The sequence below is a fragment of the Silene latifolia genome, chromosome X (genome assembly GCF_048544455.1).
Source record: "Silene latifolia isolate original U9 population chromosome X, ASM4854445v1, whole genome shotgun sequence".
Taxonomy (NCBI): domain Eukaryota; kingdom Viridiplantae; phylum Streptophyta; class Magnoliopsida; order Caryophyllales; family Caryophyllaceae; genus Silene; species Silene latifolia.
The window spans coordinates 53912218-53932376 of NC_133537.1; the positions used below are offsets into that span (position 1 = coordinate 53912218).

The 20159-nt window shown below is 40.7% G+C and overlaps 1 long non-coding RNA gene across 1 annotated transcript; it reads right to left on the reverse strand.

Moving 5' to 3' along the window:
• Window positions 1-18594: 18594 nt before the first annotated feature.
• LOC141621399 (uncharacterized) lies at window positions 18595-19473 on the reverse strand. The gene is made up of 3 exons (XR_012532292.1): window positions 19362-19473; window positions 18812-18846; window positions 18595-18705 (listed from the first exon to the last, which is right to left on the reverse strand). It is a non-coding gene; the product is annotated as an uncharacterized LOC141621399 (long non-coding RNA).
• Between the last annotated feature and the right edge of the window lie 686 nt (window positions 19474-20159).

Consider the following 20159-nt stretch of genomic DNA (forward strand, 5'->3'; position numbering starts at 1 on the left):
TGATGTCAAAGTATATAATGTTGATGGTGGCACATGCTGTATGTTTGCGAAGATTTGGCAATTATGGCAATGTTTGACATATTGGCGACAATCTGTCTCCATCGTGGTCCAATAATACCCTAATCTCATGATTTTACGGACCAGCATATGGGCATTCATGTGTGGGCCACACTCTCCGTCATGGACTTCTTCCATGACCCTTTTTTGATTGGTGAGTCTATGCATCGCGAAGGATATTTTGCGCGGTCTTCTTGTACAATTGTCCGTCATTGGTTCTAACGAACTGAGCGGCTAGCATTCGAATAGCGCGCTTTCCGCGGTTATCCATGTCGGGTGGGTACTCTCCTGATTCTTTAAATTTCAGAATAGCATGATACCAAGGTTCGGCCTCGGTTTCTTCTGTGTCTCCGATTACATTAACATAAGCCGGTGACGATCTTCGTTCGACACATATCGGCATAGTATCCATATGATCGGTATGTTGATCGAGCGGCTAGCTTTGATAGTGCATCAGCAAACTGGTTTTCGTCTCTGGGGAGGTGCACGTACTTGACCTCGGTGAACAACTTTTCTAGTTCTTCGATTTTTGCTTGGTACGGAGCCAAGCTATCACTTCGGGTTTTCCACGTCCCGGCCACTTGATTGATCACTAGTGACGAGTCCCCATGTACTACAAGCTTTTTGATGCCTAACTCGAGAGCACTGTGCAAACCGAGTAGGCATGCTTCATATTCGGCCGCGTTATTAGTGACGTTAAAGTCCAATTTGATCGAGATGGGAACATGTTCACCTTCCGGTGAAATGAGTAAAACTCCTATCCCGTATCCCCTATAGTTCGATGCTCCATCGAAATAGAGGTCCCACGTATCATTGTCTATGTGAACGATATCTTCGTCGGGAAACGACCACGTATCCAAAACCTCAGTTTCTTCTATTGGGTTATCCGCCAGGAAGTCTGCAACCGCCCTTCCCTTTATCACTTTTAGCGGTACATATTTCAGGTCAAACTCGGAAAGCATTAAAGTCCATCTTGACACCCTGCCGTTCAGAACTGGTTTTCAAACAAGTATTTGATTGGGTCCATCTTTGAGTGGATGCAGACACTATGACTGAGCATGTAGTGCCGTAACTTCTTTGTCGCCCATACTAAAGCCAAACATGTCTTTTCGAGCTGAGTATACTTGATTTCATACTCCAAGAACTTTTTACTAATGTAGTAAATCGCTCTTTCCTCTTTATCGACTATCTCGCCAAAGATTGCCCCCATTGCAAGATCCGTAATCGTGAGATACAACAAAAGTGGTAGCCCGGCCGTTGGTGGGCTAAGCACGGGAGGGGAAGATAGTATTTCTTTGATCTTATCGAACGCACTTGACAAAGTGATCATCCCATACGACGTGTTCCCCGACCTTCAATTTCTTGAAAATTGGCTCGCATATCATCGTTAGCCTTGCCACGAACCGACTTATATATTGGATTCTTCCCAAGAAACCTCGAATTTCTTTCTCGGTTTTCGGGTGAGGCATTTCCATTATGGCCTTTATTTTCGATGGGTCCACCTCGATGCCACGGTGGTCGACGATGTGGCCCAACAATTTGCCGGATGTGACTCTGAATGCGCATTTTTGTGGATTCAACCTCATATTATACTTGCGCAATCGTTCGAAGAATTTGCGTAGTGTACCAAGGTGGCCATCACGCTCCTTTGACTTGACAATCATGTCGTCGACATAAACCTCGACCTCCTTGTGCATCAAATCATGTAACAATGTTGTCGCGGTCCCTCGATATGTGGCCCCTGCGTTTATCAACCCAAAAGGCATTACGGTGTAGCAATAGGTTCCCCATTGCGTTCGAACGCAGATCTTATGCATATCTTCTTTCGCCATCTTGATCCGATTATAACGGCGTATCCATCCATAAAGGATAGTAATGCGTGTTTTGCCGTGTTGTCAACCAGTATGTCGATGTGAGGTAATGGGAAATCGTCCTTCGGACTTGCCTTGTTTAAATCCCGGAAGTCAACACAAACCCGAACTTTACCATCTTTCTTAGGCACTGGAACGACGTTAGCCACCCAGTCCGAGTATTCTGACACCTTGATGAACCCAGCTTTGAGTTGCTTGTCGATTTCTTCCTTGACTTTCAAAGACCAATCTGTGTGCATTTTGCGTAGCTTCGCTTGATCGGCTTATACCCGGCTTGATCGGGATCCGTGCTCTCGCAATTTCCCTATCAATGCCTGGCATGTCTTTGTAGGACCATGCGAAAACATCTTTGAACTCATGCAACAAATCAATGAACCCCTGTCTTTCGGTGGGACTTAAAGTAGTTCCTATTTTAAGCTCCTGTGGTTCTAAGGTTGTACCTACATTGATGGTTTCGGTATCTTCGATGATCGAAGTTTTCTGTTCGTACTCTTCCAACCCTTTTATCAACTGTAGAGGTGGTTCCATTTCTTCTTCTTCTTCTTCTTCGACCAACTGTTCATCCTCGACCTCAGTCTCAATGTCATTATTAAAACAATCATTTTCAAAAATTGAATTGCAATGTAAGTAAGACGAGTCGTAAGCAAACTGGTTCATATTATTATTGATTTGAAATTGCGCGAAATGCGCTAACATTTGAGCCAACTGATCAGAGCTCAGTGGCGAGATAGGGGTATTCGGGACAGGCCCCGGAATACCACCATTAGGAAAAGGTGCATAGGAAGGAAAAGCTAGGGGAGGGGTATTTTCAACACCTGACTCCTTAGACTCAATCTTAGGACCTAACTCAGACTCAGACTCAGACTCCGACTCAGACTCAGAATCGGTAACATCATCTGGCTTGAACATCTCTCCTTCTCCCGTTGTCAACTTGAAAAGAAGTCCCTTGTTGTCAGTCCACTTGATTGTTTTCCGCCATCCCGTGTTGGTCCTAAGAGGATCCACATCGGTGATGAGGGTAGATGGGTCAAACCGCCGCTTCTCAGATCATGCTTACCAAATCTTCGTTTGGTATTGGTGATTTCTTCTCTTCACCGAAAAGGAGACCCATAGCTTTCTCGTCATTTATTGGATCCGGTTTGGTTTCTACTGGCATCACGGTCAGAATGTCTTCAGGGATGTAGTAGCAATCTTGGAATACTTCGATTCCTGGGACCATGAGGTTCTTCTTTGGGTCAAAGATAGGTTCGGGGAAGTCCATGCAAGGGAGTTCTTCCCCAGCTTTCACGAAGTGACCATTGAGAGTTAGGTGATACGGTCCCATTTTAATATCTCGATCTTCGATCGTTCTTCCCCTCTTTTCCCGTAGATCTTTCTCAGTGGGCTCATATCCAAGCCCGAAGGTTACTCCTTTGGCTACGGGTGGCTTCAACTTGAAAGCCTCCTCCTTTCTAGGATATAAAGAGAAACCGAAGTACTTCCCAGTTTTGAGAATTACCTCGCAGACATGGCTTCCCGTATATAGATCCATATTTTCGGAGTTCAGCTCGATCATGTTGACAATCTCGAAACCACATGCGTCATTAGTAGCTTCGACCCTTACTTCAGAAGTAATGTCTCCTCCTGCCACAGTAATTGGCGTGGCGTCAATGGTGACGGTCTTGCCATTGAGTGGGACCTTGATTTTTCGATGCAGCGTTGATATTACGGCCCTTGTAGCGTGGATCCAAGGTCTCCCCAACAATAAGTTGAAGGATGAGCAAATTTCAATCACTTGGCAACTCACTTTCTTTTCCACTTGCCTAGTCTGTACTACTAGGTCGACAAGTCCACTCACTCGACGCACAGTGCCATCGAATGCCCGGACTGTCTGTGTAGTGGGGATGAAGTCATTCTTCTCCAAGCCCAGAATATGCGCCGTTTTCAGAGGGAGTACGTTGACGGCCGATCCGTCGTCAACCAAGGTCATAGGGATATGCTTGTTGAGACACACGGTAGCAATATAGAGGGCCAGGTTATGTCGAGGCCCGAACGGTGGCAGATCTTCATCGGAGAATGTCACAGCGTTGGTAATCTGAGGCCGATTCTGGGCGATGTGAGTGACCATGTCCGCGGGAGTAGTACTTGACGACACGGTCATGTTCATCAAAGCTTGTAACAAAGCTTGACGATGCTCGAAAGAGCTCAGGATAAGTTGCCAGATAGATACGTCGGCCTTAGTCTTTTGGAGTTGCTTGATGAGGGAAGCCTCGGAGGTCGACCCTTCACCAAGAACTTCGACCACTGCCGGCTCTTTTTGAGGTGCCTTACTCGGGGTATCCTTAGCTTTCTCCACACGATATGGGCGCCCGGATCTAGTCAAATGGTTTGACTCTAGGGCATCTTGCCTCACCTTTAAGATTTCTTCTTGGGTGTGAGGAATTGTCGCACCTTTGACGAGGTAAACATCATCCTCGTCATCGGCCCAAACGCCATTGATTTCATTGCCGCTTCGGAGTATGTAGGGAGTACAATCGACAACAAAATCCCCGAATGTGATCTCGTTTCTCGAGTTTGGTAGGAATTCGGAGCAATCTACGAATATTCTTCCGACGAAAACCCCTTTTAGACGACATGGGCGAATCAAGTGAGAGTAATCGACACTATCTTCGGTAGAGACAAAGTTAGTGTGGTCGCCAAACGGATTGGTGACGTTGTTGGGCTTTATGGCCGGGATTGGGAGCGTTCCGTTCTCAATCATATCTTGAATTTCGTGCTTTAGTCTAAAGCACCTTTCGATGATCGTGTCCCTTCCCTTGATGAAAGGCACGGTAGAGGCATTCGGTTTATACCATTTGCCTTGTTGTTCAAAGCCAGTGGATCCGGAGTTGGACCAATGGGCTTCAACTTTCCTTGGGCCATGAGCCTTTGGAGAGCATAGGCGTAAGTGCACCCGATATCGGTGAATACCCTCGGAGCTTGGCGCGGAGGCCTTTTTGACTGTCCATCTAAGAGATTGACAGTTTCAACAAAGTGAGCCGCTGCGGGCGCTTTTGCTTTAGATGACGAAGCCCCTTGGTATCCCTTTGGCTTTTCAGCTTCAGCAATTCGGACATCGTCCTCTACCTTTATCCCGATCCTTATCAATTCTTTGAAAGAACCAAAATTTTGGTATTTCAGAGCATTACGGTAAACAAGTTGTAAATTCTTCACGAACTTATCTACCATTTCAACTTCATCAGGCTTCTTAGCTAACTTCACGCTTTTCGCGCCATCTTGCGAGGAATTCGGTAAAGCCCTCTTTCTCCTTTTGTGTCATAACCTCCAAAGTTCTTATGTTGGTTTGAATCTCAACATTGTCAGCATAGTGCTTACAGAACTCCACCGTAATATCTTCGAAAGTGGGGAAGTTCTTAAGGTCAAGATTATAGAACCACGCCTTCGGGTGTTCTCCCAGAGATTGGGCGAAAATTTCAGAGAGCATATCAGCAGGTACTCCCTTCAGTGCTAAGTACCCTTTATAGGCCTTAACATGGTGGACTGGATCTTCAGTGCCCTTGAACTTTGGGATGTCGGTGAGTACCATGTTCGTGGGCAACTTGTCTGAATCGGGGCATAGGCCCTAGCATTCTCATAGTGGATGTTCTTCCCTGGGAGAGTTTCAGACGGTCCTCAATGAACTTGAACCGTTTCTCCGGATCGGTCGAGGTGGGGTAGATGAAGCGGAGTCTTCACCTAGCTTGGATTCGATTGCATCCATTCGGGTCATCATGAGGTTCACGGCCTCAGTAAGCTTGTTAACAGCATCTTCCATTGCTTGACGTCGGGTTTTTGGCGGCCTTTCTACAAGAAAACCCCGTACTGAGTCAATATTTAAAGTAAGAGCCCCTGCACACTTAAGGACTCGACCCCATCTTGACTCAAACAAAGACTCGACTTGAGATTGATTAAACAAGGGTTCGACTCACGGTTTGATTTAGACATCGGTTCACTTTAGACTCGACAAAACGACATGACTCAAACTGTCATAACTCGATTCTAAACTGGACTTGGTGTGACTAAACCCGTGATTGGGCTAACATAGCCCATGGGTTCGTGTGAAACGTCCATAAGGGCCTAGCTTGGACGTTTTTTGTGGACTATCCTAAACCAAAAGGTCGACCAACATGACTCAAAGCCCAAGAGGTGAGCTTGGGTGACCCAACAAGGTCGTGTTCTAGACTCTTGGAATGAAAAAACGTCTAGCCTAACACGGCCAGGACCCGGACACGACTCGACGCATTTCATGCTTGGTTGAGGTTCGAGAAACATTTTGGATCGGATTTTGAAAAAACGAATGATTGATTTGAAAATGAGATTTGAAATGGGCAGCATGCCGGCTATAAAAGCTCATTTTGGGCCGAAAATTCTAGTCCTATTTGGGCAGCATTCCGCGTTTTTAAAACCATGCTAGTTTGGAAATAGGTTGTTCAAAAGTTCGGTTTTGAAAAGGACATGGGAATTTTCGAAAAAAAGACTTGGGAAAGCAAATTGCACATTGTCATTCTCATGTTGTAAGGATGTATGCTCCTAGACATCTCTAAGTCTCGGCAAGTCTTCTACGAGAAGGTCTATGCCCTCCATCGTTTTGCGGTCTTATAGAGCAAGGTGTCTTAAGGTAAAGTACCTAGAAGATCGTCCCCACCATCAAGAACCACGCGAGGCGAAGTGGAAGCGAGCAATGTGCAGCTTCCTGGCATAGTGGGACGTCGCCCCCCACGCATCACGAAGAAACGCTGGGACGGCCCGGGCAAGTCCTTAAGGGTTTATGCATGAATCGTAGCACTATGAGTAATGTTTTACTTTCCAACACTTTCTTTTCAAGTTTCACCTCGGAGGAAAAGACCCTAGAAACACAGTGTAACTAGTCCTCTTTTCCCCAGCGGAGTCGCCAAACTGTGGACAAGGCCCTCGGGAACTGCGTCCGCGGGATCCACACTAGGCATAATCCACACTAAGTCAAGTGTCGGATTTCAAACAAGGTCATAGCTACTACGATGTATGATATGCAAACGTTGTTTTAACCCTATCATGTGACAACAATTTCTATGTCGTTTTAGATGCAACTAAACTAACTTTGTCAAAGTTGTAATTTAGCATGCGGGTTGATTAATCTAACAACATTCAAACGAAGCAAACAAGGCTTGATGGGGAATGGGGGAGCCGTTGGGATCTACCTATTACAAACCAGGCATTTCATGCCGACACAACAACAAATTAAAGATACAACTCGATCTAAATACAAATGCTACATACAAAACAATACACGACAACACACACGGCCGTTTGGCCTAGAAAACCGTGCACATGAGGGGTGGCCCACGGCTCACATGACCCACGGCCTTGGGTCACTCCTCGTAATGCGTGCTCGCGCTCAATCTCATCGAATTAGACATAGGGCTACGCACCAAAGCATGCATTAGCATAAACCGGGCCATGTTGCTTTAGACAACATGCGGTTTACTACGCTCCTACAAGCATTGGGGAACAACCGTCTAACCAAACAAGACCAAGGTTTTTGAAGAGGTTTTGACTCAAAAGAAGTAAAACAAACTCGAAAATTACAACTCGATAAACCAACGATAAATTACAAACAATGAAACAACGAGAAAACAAACGGTATAAAAACAAAACGAGAAAGGTAAAGAAAACGGCCACCTCACGGCCCAAACCAACGGCCACCCTCACGGCCAAGACGAGGCCAACCTAGTTCCTAAGTTGAGTTCATTGGTTAGATCGAATGTTTGCGAAAAGGGATAGGAAACAAGTTAGAAAACGGGTTAGAAACAAAGTTGATTGATTGTCGCGCAAAGTGTGTTATTCTTCACGGCCTAAAGGTCCAATTAGGTCAGATATCATAAGATTAACGCTTACTCGTCGAGTGTTAATAGGAAGGTGCTAATCACGCACTCCTATGCTAGCGAGAAATCAAGTGATAAGAAAGATGCGTTCAATTATTTACAGAATTGTTAGTTGATTTTTAAAGCTATGTCGATGCACCCTAATGTGTCTAATTAGGTTATTAAATTAATTTAATGTCATCTAAATACGTCATAGGTTAACAATCAGAGATTAAACTAACATACAACGGGTCCTAGGGTATGTCGATTTGGCCGAAACAATAAGGGGGTCAAAAGCGAAGAGCGAAGTTAGACAACTTGTTTTATTTATGCCCTACCTTGAACACGAGGATATGTAAATGAGACGGGGGTGTACGACCGACAGAAGTAGCGGTTTCTTTTCCCATCTTAAGTCAACGCGGGTGTTCATGGTGGTACTTTAACTCATACTCGGACTAACTAGTTTCATAGTTAATTTAAAACAATCGATAAACAAACGAAAAAACAAACAAAAAAAGACAATAAAAAAACGAGCATAAAACAAACGAAATAAAAGGGAGAAGAGGAGGATTTGATGCACCCTCAACCTACATGTATCGTTGACACCGTCTTGGGTCGTAATCGATGGTAGATTTTATCTCGAGAGGCCGTCGTCGACGAAGAATAAAGCAAACACGCGTTTTGGAAACTTTCTGGACAGCGATTTTCAAACGATGATATCTCCCTCGTTTCACGACGAAAATTCGATTTGAAAGATGTTTTGAAAACTAGAAAGAGAGGAGAACAGGAATCTTAAAGCAACCCCTGCTCGTTTTGGGTTATTGGGCACGAAAAACGAGCACAAACAGAACTGGACAGACAAGAATAAACCGCGAAAACAGAGTGTATAACACTCTGTTTTTCGAGGGATTTCGTGTACTCTCAAGGGCAATTTGGCTCGTAAATCTTTGTCTAATATGTAGATGGATGTTATGTGGTTAATTAGGAACAATAAAATCGAGTTTTGATGGAGGTTTGATGGAGGAACGAAAGGGTTTTCGAAGAGGACACACAAACAGTTCAGTTTGTGTGTTGGTTTTGTTTAGGGTTTTTGAAGGATGTTTAGGGTTTGTTTCTGAGGTTTAAAGCTTGTGGGTGATGGTAGGATGTATGGAGAACTTAGAGGAATGAATGTATGGTGAAGGGTTCGTATTTATAAGGAGTTAAAGTAGGTTAAAAGAGAGGGAGAGGCAATCGGGCTTCATCCCGTATGGCTGCTGTCCAGCAGCTTTTGTGAGGGTTTGAGGGGGGATTTTCTTGGTGATTAAGCTAGGATAATATGGGTAGGATACTAGGTTATGGGTTAGGGTTAATGGGTACGGGTCTTGGTAGTGTTTGGAGCGGGTTTGGGCTCGGGAATGAGCTGCCAAAACAGGGGGCTGCTCGGTTTATGCGTGGGCTGGTTGGGGTTCTTTGGGACGAGAATTTGGGCCATGGTATGGGGGTTCGAACAAGGGTGGATGGGTATTGGCTTAGGTGGGTTAGTATACTCGAGATTCGTGCCAATTCGTAAAGAAAACGGGCTCAAAAACCGAGCTAAAATCGAGCTCAAAAACACATGTTCAAAACGAGTTTTCTTCGCTTTTAAAATCGATTTTTCAAATCAATTAACCCATTAAAATAAATGACTTTTCAAATCAAATATACTCATAAAATGATTTTTCAAATCAATTATTTATTTTATTTTCAATAAAATAAACTTGGGAAAATAAATTCAAAATAAAATAAAATAAATTGAATTTACCTAAAAACCATAATTTAAATATCATTTAAATTAATAAAAAGAACTCACTAAAAAAAACATTAATTTAAAAATCATTTAAATTAATAAAATAAATTCACTTAAAAGAAACATTAATTTAAATATCATTTAAATTAATAGAATACTTCATCGACGACACCCATTCTACCTCGTAAACGAGCTCCAAATAATGACAATGACAACTAAAGAATACATGTGTCCTATCATCATCGGGTGTTTGTCGGGTTCTCTATAAATTCCAATATCGACGGATACGGGTATCTACACCTACCAACCAAGGTGTTCGCGCATATGATGGTACACGACGAAAAGTGGTAGGACTAGTTAACCTTACCATAGCCACATGGCCGATTGAACGAAAGGTTAACTTCCAAATAGTGGACATTGAAGCATCCTTTAATATACTTCTGGGAAGACCTTGGATTCACTCTACCAAAGCAGTAACATCCACCCTCCACCAGAAAATCAAGATCCCACTAGATGGTAAAGTGGTGACGATCACTTCGTCACCCATCAAAGCGGTAATAGAAAAGAGATCAAGTAACCAAGTACTCGCGGATCCAGTACATGAACTTGGGGGCTTTCATAGAATAAGCGTCATAGAAAGCGAGTTGGCACCCTTGTACTTCAATCCTTACTCCAATTTAGTTGTCAACCACATACTCAAATCTCAGGGATACTTCCCGGGAATGCCTTTGAATCCTATCCGGAGAAACACCTTTGCACCCTAGAAAGAAGGCAATTCACAAAGGATACCACTAGGACTAGGATATAAACCCACCAAGGAGGAAGCCCTAGAAATGCTCACTCAATTCCAAAACCGCAAGAACGAGGGAATCCAAATGCGACCCTACCGCCCTACCCTAAATGGATACTTCGTTAGGGAGGGGAGCCAAGAACTCTTCCATGGGTTTCCCAAGCCTTGGCACTATATAGGAAAGCAACTGGGTGGAACCGAGATCTTTCACGATTGCTACTTTATTCCCACAGAAACGGTTCCTACCGTCAAAACTCGTCAAGCACCTTGTTTAGACGAACAAGCTGTTAGCTTACTATTTGGGGAAGATCGATTTGTTAGAGCCGCGCAAGATGATATCATTAACATGATACTTCAAGACGATCACTTCAACCCTACCGCATTGATCACAAAAACTAGCTCGAATCAACAGAAAGGATGGAGAAAGTCAATCAAGTGGACAAACAACCAAGGAAGACTCTTCAAGCTCACTACTGGAGAAGGAGAGATGTTCAAAGGAGAACCAGAAGACGATGAATTTGAGTCAGAGTCAGAGTCAGAGTCTAGAGAAGTCCCTAGAGAGTCTCCTCCTGTCGTCACTCCCACTCCCCTTGTTTCTCCTAGCTTAGCATCAAATAGTAACAGTAGTTCGGGATATGTCCCAACAGCTGTCCCTTTACCGCCACTGACTACCGAACAGATGGCTTCTTTGTTTCAACTTTTCTCAAATTTTAATATGAATAAATCAGGTTCTGCTTACTCTTTGTGTTATTCTGAATGCAATTCTGTTTACGATGATAATGAGGATGACCCAGACCCAGACTCAATCGAAATACCTCCCTACATAGCCAAGGAAATACTACAAGAGGGGGAAGGGGGACCAGTTATAGAAAACACTAAACCCATCAATGTAGGAACCGAACTAGAACCCCAAGAACATAGGATAGGGACGACCTTGAGCCTCGCCGAGAGGGCCAGTTTCATAGACCTCCTACACGAGTTCAAGGACATTTTTGCTTGGTCCTACAAAGATATGCGAGGGATCGACAGGGATATCGCAGAGCACATAATCCCAATCAAACCAGGTTTCAAGCCCGTAAAATAGAAGCTTCGTCGAACGAGGACAGAATGGGCTCTTAAGATCAAAGAAGAAGTCGATAAGCAATTCAAAGCCGGGTTCATCAAAGTTTCCGAGTATTCAGACTGGGTAGCCAACATAGTACCCGTACCCAAAAAGGATGGGAGAATCCGTGTTTGTGTTGATTTCAGAGACTTAAACAAAGCAAGTCCCAAGGATGACTTTCCTCTACCACATATCGACATATTGGTGGAAAATACAGCGGATCACGCATTTCCATCCATTATGGACGGATATACAGGGTATAATAAAATCAAGATGGCCATAGAAGATATGCACAAGACCGCCTTCGTAACCCAATGGGGTACCTATTGCTACATGGTTATGCCGATTGGGTTAATCAATGCCGGGGCTATATATCAATGCACCGCAACTACACTCTTACATGACATGATGCATAAAGAAGTTGAGGTATACGTAGATGACATGATTGTCAAGTCCAAGGACAGAGAGTGGCACATTGCGAACCTTCGCAAGTTCTTCTCCAGATTACGAAAGTACAACATGAGGCTCAATCCTCAGAAATGTGCATTTGGGGTAACATCCGGCAAGCTCCTGGGATACGTTGTTAACCAACGAGGTATAGAAATAGACCCTTCCAAGATCAAAGCTCTAATCAAAATGCCGCAACCTCAAACTGAGAAGGAAGTTAGACGATTCTTGGGTAAGGTGCAGTACATAAGTCGATTCATATCGAAACTCACCATGATCTGTGAACCTATCTTCAAAAAGCTAAAGAAAACGGATCACACCATACCCTCGACGCAAGGATCACAAAGATGTAAAGAAAGATGAATTCCGACTTTCCAAGCTCCGGGATTTGTCATAATGCGATGAATGCGAAGTACGTAGGCTGAAATCTCTTTTTCAAAGTAATCAGGTTTGTAAAGCGTATTATGAAAGTGACGGAAGTGTTTTAATATTAATTCGCATTATTAACAAAACCCGACAAAACATTACCCGTAAACCGGGCTACTCGATCGAGTAACTGACGTGCTCGATCGAGTGCCGCCTACTCCATCAACACAGCTCAATTGTCACATCATCCCGAACTCCATCACCAACTCCTCAATACTGATTACACACTAAAGTCTGTAGCCTTGCCAGAGTGCCCATCGCAACAGGTCACTCCACGCCGCCAATGGGGGACCGCAGCCGTTCCCACCTAATTCCCGCTCATCTCTGTCGAGCGATAAACCCAAATCTATTAATGTGCACATCCCTTCTGTGGCGGGTTCCACGGAAGGCGAATAATGGGCGTGAAGCCACTCCCGCAAGTGACTTCACTCAGCCAGGGACGCGCCCCGAAGAACACAGACAGATACAAACAATCACAACTAATAAACAGCAATCAAAACCAACAACCGTCACAATACTCGTATGATAACAATCATCAAACACATATCACCACCAACACATTATGGGACTAATACTGAGTAGGGAAACCCTACCTGGAAAGCAATACAGTCAGATGATCTCAACAGCTGTTATCAAAAAGCCTCCTCTACGAATCCTCCTCCTAACATAACATCACATATATCACTAACCACACAAAACTAACACAAATCCCCAATTCCCAAATTTAGGGTTTAACAAAACTTAATTAAATATAACAAATTCGTTACGTAGATCTTACCCTCGACGCAAGGATCACAAAGACGTAAAGAAAGATGAGTTCCGACCTTCCAAGCTCCGAGATTTGTCAATAATGCGATGAATGCGAAGTACGTAGGTTGAAATCTCTTTTTCAAAGTAATCAGGTTTGTAAAGCTTATTATGAAAGTGACGGAAGTGTTTAAATATTAATTCGCATTATTAACAAAATCCGACAAAACATTACCTGTAAACCGGGCTACTCGATCGAGTAACTGACGTACTCGATCGAGTGCCGCCTACTCGATCGAGTACCCTACAGGTCAGAAACTATTTTAAATCGCAAAACACTCTTACTCGACAGAGTAAGGCCCACTCTATAGAGTACCCAGAGACTCATAAAACCGTAGTATTACAACATACTTATAGTGTCCATATCTAGATCGGAAAGTGGTCTTGGGAATATTCACATCCTTGATTTTTAATTGATGATAACCCGATCGCAAGTCTATCTTTGAGAATACCTCGCCTTCACTCAATTGCTCGAATAGGTCATCTATCCTTAGAAATGGATACTTGTTCTTGATGGTGACATGATTCAATTCTCTATATTCGATACACAATCTCATGGTGTAGTACTTATTCTTAACGAACAACACCGGTGCTCCCCATGGTGACACACTTGGTCTAATATACCCCTTGTCCAATAAGTCGTTTAATTGTTTCTTTAATTCCTCCAACTCCTTTGGGCTCATTAGGTAAGCGGCCTTAGAGATAGGTCTCGTCCTCGATTTCCGTTCCACATTAAACTCAACTGCTCTTTTGGGAGGTAATCTCGGTAGTTCCTCCGGAAATATATCCTCAAATTCTTCGACTATGGGAATATCACTAGCCCTAGGTTCTTCCACCCTAGTGTCCCTCACATGACACAAAAGCATGGGGCAACCTCTTCTTAGACACGACTTTAACGTAGTTACATTGATGAGTTTGACCTTTGGTTTAATCATAAAATCTCGGTATGACCCTCTAGTTCTTTTAGAAACCTTTAACGAAACTTTCTTTTGATGACAATCTATTTTGGCCTTATGCTTTTGTAACCAATCCATGCCTAGGATAACTTCAAAGTTTTCTAAGAGGAATTCAAGCAAATTGGTCGGGAAGTCGACCTCTCCAACCATTACCGACACTTCTCTAAACAACTTAGTCATGTAGTAATGGACCCTACCGACGGTATTACTACATCATCCTTTACGATATCAAACTCCCCCAATCCCAAGGTTGTCACGTGACTCTTATAAATAAAGGAGTGTGGGGCACCCGAATCGAAAAGTACAAAGGTAGGTATAAAGTTCACAAGAAAGGTACCCGAGACGACATGGGCATCTTCCTCCACCACTTGCTTCTCCAAGGCCATGAGCTTCCCACTACTCTTTGCACCTCCTTGTACGGTACTTACGGATGTTGTAGGTCAAGCCTCCAAAGATGTTGGTCCTCCATTCCCTTGCCTTAAGTATGCTCCATTCCCCCGTTTGAATTCTCCACGAGACACGCTTCCTTGAGAGGCGCCACCATAATTTCCACCCTAAGTAGTGGTAGGTCGGTTACTTTCCATGCTTTGAGAGTAGGTTTGGTAAGAGCCTCCTTGGTTACGCCCCCTTTGAGCACCACCTCCGGTACTAGTGCACTCGAACTTCTTGTGGCTAAAGCCCCCGCAATTGTAGCACCTATTTCCACCTCCTTTACTAGAAGCCCTAGTCGCTCCACCTCCATACCTCGCCCTGCCTCCATGATAAGATCCTCCCGAGTACGCCCTTGTTTGATTGAAGTTCCCTTTCTTATAGTTGTTGTTGCCTCCTCCTTCGCTCTCGGCCTTCCTCTTCTCACTAACCTTCTCCTTCGCATCCTTAGCTAAGTTCACGAGCCTCTCTGCATGCCCCACTCTTCCATACACTTCCTTCACCGTAGATAAGACCCCTGCCAACAATTTCTCTAAGATCTTTAGGTGTAGACCTTGTTCAAAGCGGATAGTGAGCATTTGTTTGCTCATGTTAAGATCCACCACATAGGTTTGAAGCTCATGAAATTTTCTATAGTATTCTTGGACCGTCATACCCTCCTTCATCACAAGCTTGTCAAACTTCGCCCTCAATTGGCTCCTAATATGCTCCGGAATGAATTCGTTGTGAAGATCCCTCTTGAACTCCGACCATGGGATGGCCGACTCGCCCTTCTCCTTATAATATTCTCTCATTGAAGCTTTCTCCCTTGCCCACCATTGTCCGGCTGCCCCACCCAAGTAGAAGGCGGCTTGGTCCACTTTGAGATCGTCGGGACAATTTGTCACGTCGAAGATATTTTCCATCTCCCTAATCCAATTATCCATTAGATTAGAGGCTTTTGTGCATTCGTACTTGACGGGACAGTAGCGAGCAAAGGCATTGCTTATGGCGGTCACATCTACTGCCACCTCATCTTCCTTAGCCTTGAGAGACTCGGTAAGCAACTCATTTTGCGTTATGAGGTTCTCGATTTCTTCCTCCGTCAACAAAGTGGCTCTAGGTGGACCATTTACCCTTTTTCTCGGCATCTGAGAAGATAAACGTAAGCAACATGTCCCAATAACTATAACAAACACCAAGGGTTGCCTAAAGGAAAAACTCGATCGAGTACCCAAGGATACTCGGTCGAGTAAGGCACCACTTGGTCGAGTACGGTTTCTACTCGACCGAGTGTCCGGTATCCAGGATTCATCCTAATGCTGGTCATGCACCACTCGGTCGAGTGGCACTTCCACTCAGTCGAGTGGCACTTCCACTCGGTCGAGTGACACTACACTCGTTTGAGTGTTAGCGTCACTCGGTCGAGTTTCCCTGTTTCCAGAATTTGTCCCCTCTGGAAAAAGCCCACTCGGTCAAGGGTCGAGTCTACTCGGTCGAGTGCCTTCTATCCGGCCGAGTCCCATGACACCATCAATCGAGTCATGCTACCTGTCTCCCGCATATGTCCCAACATCGTCATAACATATTCTTCTCTCTAACATGTCACATTACCATGTGTCCTAATTGTCACCATTACTTTTGTAATCCGTAGGTTATCATTCATGTGAACTTCATGCACTCTACACATCAAGCATACACATACAATGGCCACTTCACACATCAACTACATATATACCCAATCGTCTTGCTCGGGTATAGTTAGCAATTGATCAAATGACATGACTCGGTTTTCAGTTTCCGCAAGAATTCCATACAAATCTAAACCCTGAAAAAACAAGTTCAAGGAAATAAATTAGATCACTGCAACCCAACCAGTCAAAACTCCTAATAAAAAAGCGTAGCTTTCTAAAATTTGGTGATGCTGCAGTAGGGCAGTACATAGCTAAGAGCCTAAGACACGATACTCTATGGAAATCACATTTAACTTTGTGACTACACTCATAAGCCTTTTTTACCTACTTAAAGTCATTACAGATTTATACATGTCTCAATTGCGAAGATACAGTTAGAGGCGAATAAATTTTATAACCCGTACAACGTACGGGCACAAAATTTAGTTGACATAAATTGAAACATTTGTGTTAGGGTATAAAATTTTTTTTCTTTAGATAAATTTTCAGCACATAACTAAATTTTGTTAATCAATTTAAATTTCAACTTTTTTTTTTCTCAAAATTATACAAAATATACTGATGAGAAATACGAACAATTATTGGCAGTATTATATAGGTAATTTATTTAAAAATAAAAACCCCTATATACTCCCGTTAATTGTTGTACACCCGTTAATCAAATAACCATTAATTTTTTTTTGGTGCGAAAATAATCATTAATTGAAATGAAGAAATTACTACTCCTACTCATAATCCTATTAGTCAAATTAGACTAAAACTCCACTTGTGTATATTAATTCTTTCCAGGACAACATATATAATGTAGCTCCATCGAAATAACCAGACATTATCCTCCTTGCTTTAATCACACTTGGTGCTTGTTTTGCAATCTCACTCTCATACAATCGGCCTCTTTTAATTGTCACCTAAAAATATGGCAACATCAATATAATTTTCTAATTTTTAAAATAATGTAGTGTATAATATATTATGTTTTCTATAATCGTTTTTTTCCCAAACATTTTACACTTTAAGTACAGTTAAAGTATTAAACCTCTACACCGAGATACGGAGTATACGGTTTTTATTTTGACATTTTGATACATTGTGAAATCAACTTATTTTATTTTTATTTTATTTTTACAATTGATCATCATAATCATAGTTACTATTATAATCAATTTTTCACGTGTCATCTCTATAACTACATACCTACATTACTACATATACATGTTAATGGTAAACTAGTTTTGTGACCCGTGAAATTCACGAGATCTTTTGTTTTTTACTATGATATTTTTAGTGAATCAAATCATAACATTCTACAATATGATTTCATGTTTTAAGACTTCTATAAAATCAAGACAAATTAGTTTTTTTGTACAATAGTTTTATGTAAAATCAGAAACTAAAGTGTTATATAGTAAATACTTTTATCAAAACCATGTCATTATTTGACGTTCTTTTATGAGGGTTTTAAATGGTAAGTGGTGTTACTCAAATCCTTTTACGTGCTTTGTGATATGTCAAATATGCGCAAATAGAAGCTGATTAAAATCAATTAATAATACAGGTATTCGCATAATCGAAAACTGAAGTAACTCAATGGAAGCTGATTAAAATCAATTAATAATATAGGTATTCGCATAATCACATTACATGAAACCATAATATTATCAAACAAAGATCGCCAAACATGCAACACCCTCACTAATTAGATATTAAAATTTTATCAACAAATCCGAAATTAATATAAAACACACGATTAGAATCATTTGTGACAAAAACTAACATTTCACAGCACCCATAATATTGTAGCTAGTACTATAATAAAGTGCGGAACTAAGAATTTGAAAGGAGCAACTCGTAATAATGGGATCATTAAGTCCCTATACTTCATCCATTAAACAATATTAAGCAAAAATGTGCTTTGACATTTCTCCAAATTTTCCACGTTGGGGATTCAACCGTATACTTCAAAATAGATAAACTAAGCATTCCACTCAATCATGTTTTCTATCAAAAGCCATTTTGAATAGGCATGTGTCTCATGTGTATAATTAAAGAAAATGAAAATTAAATTTAAGGTGTACAAAAGAATAATGTAGATGTAAATAAACTTTTTAGATTTCTCTCATCTTTATAGTAATTAATAATTGATAATTAATTCACCTCACTAATTTAACATCTAACTCCTTTCTTAAATGATAATTTTTGGGCTTTTCACTCCATTATTTATGTTACCTATTATCCATGTCAATAAGATTGAGATCCTCGCAAATTTAATTTCATTCTATGAGTGTTATTTTTCTAAGGAAAAATGATGATTAAAAAACAACACATATCAAAATAAAGCATACATTTGAAAGTTTTTGAAATACTAATTTATTTTATGAACCTAAAAACAACTAGTCATTTACATTCATGTTGTCAATCTTATAGTTAGTTTATAATATAGTATTGAGTCGAATGAATAGAGTATTTGTTTAAGTAATTCTAATATTTCTCTTCTTAGTCTTCTTTCTTCAATAAACCATCCCTACATAAAAAAAATCACTTAGTCATTAATTTTTGTTATTAATTTAAGTTTCTCTTAAATAATGGAAGAAAGATGACATTGAGTCTAAAGATGTAAGTATATTTACCTTTGAATAGCACAACACCACAAATCTCAATATCCCTAAATAAGAAATAAACAACAAATATGCGAGGATAAAAATGTGATGTACTTCATAACCAATGGAAAATAAATAAATAAATGAATTCTTAATTTAAAACTTTAATACATTTACCTTGATGCTGATACAATGATAAAAAAAAAAAGTTAGTGACATATACAATTCTTTTCGCGATAGCGGTACAAAAATATTTACTTAAATGTTGTCTCACAAATGTTGTCTTCCGTCAAAAACTTATAGTCAATCTTGTAGTTAGTTTATAATATAGTATTGAGTGGAATGAAGGGAGTAGTTGTTTAAGCAATTCTAATATTTTCTTTCTCCATATAGTATTTTTTCTCCAATGAACCATCTATAGGGAAAAAAAAGGACAAAATCCATCGAGTAATTAATAAAAAATAAAATGGTGAAATTTGATTTACGTGATATTAATCTTATCGTTATTAATTTAAGTTTTTATTTAAATAATAATAGAAAAAGGGCATTGAGCCATAAAGATGTAAGTATATTTATTTACCTTCGAATAGCACAATACCACAAATCTTGATAGTTCCTACATAAGAAAGTTTTAAAAAGTGATGAGCAACCAATTGAACTTAAAAACAAATAAATGAATTATTATTTTAAAACCTTAATACATTTACCTACCACAAATCTTGATAGTTCCTACATAAGAAAGTTTTAAAACGTGATGAGCATTTCATAACCAATGGAACTTAAAAATAAATTATTAAATTATAAATTTAAAACCTTAATACATGTACCTTACCTTAATACACTTAACTTGATGTTGATATACAGATAAGATTTAAAAAAGACTATTTACATATACAACTACGATTTTATTGGCGATGAGGGCAAAAAAATATTGGCATGAAATTTGGCTCACAAATGTTGTCTTACATCGAACATTTATATCCAATTGAGGATGCATGTTATGACTTTTGGGTGTCTTTTTATTATTATCATCAAATTTAATATATATAATAATTATGTAGTAAGGTTTTAGGACTTTTGAGCATTCTTTTTCATTATTAGCAAATTTAATATAAACATAAATATGGAGCAAGGAGAAATGAAATGATAAAGGTTTGCTTTAATTTTTATTTTATTTTTTATTTTTTTGTTGACAAAAGTCACCTTGTTTAATGTTAAATATGTTATTATTTACTCTTAATATCAACAAAATATTTATTTTTTTAATAAACGGAGTAAATTAGAATTATGTGATATTTATTTGTTGCTTAAAATATTCTAACAATAAACGTCGAAATTTAAAATTTAATATGAATTTTGATTTTAATTGTTGTTTAAT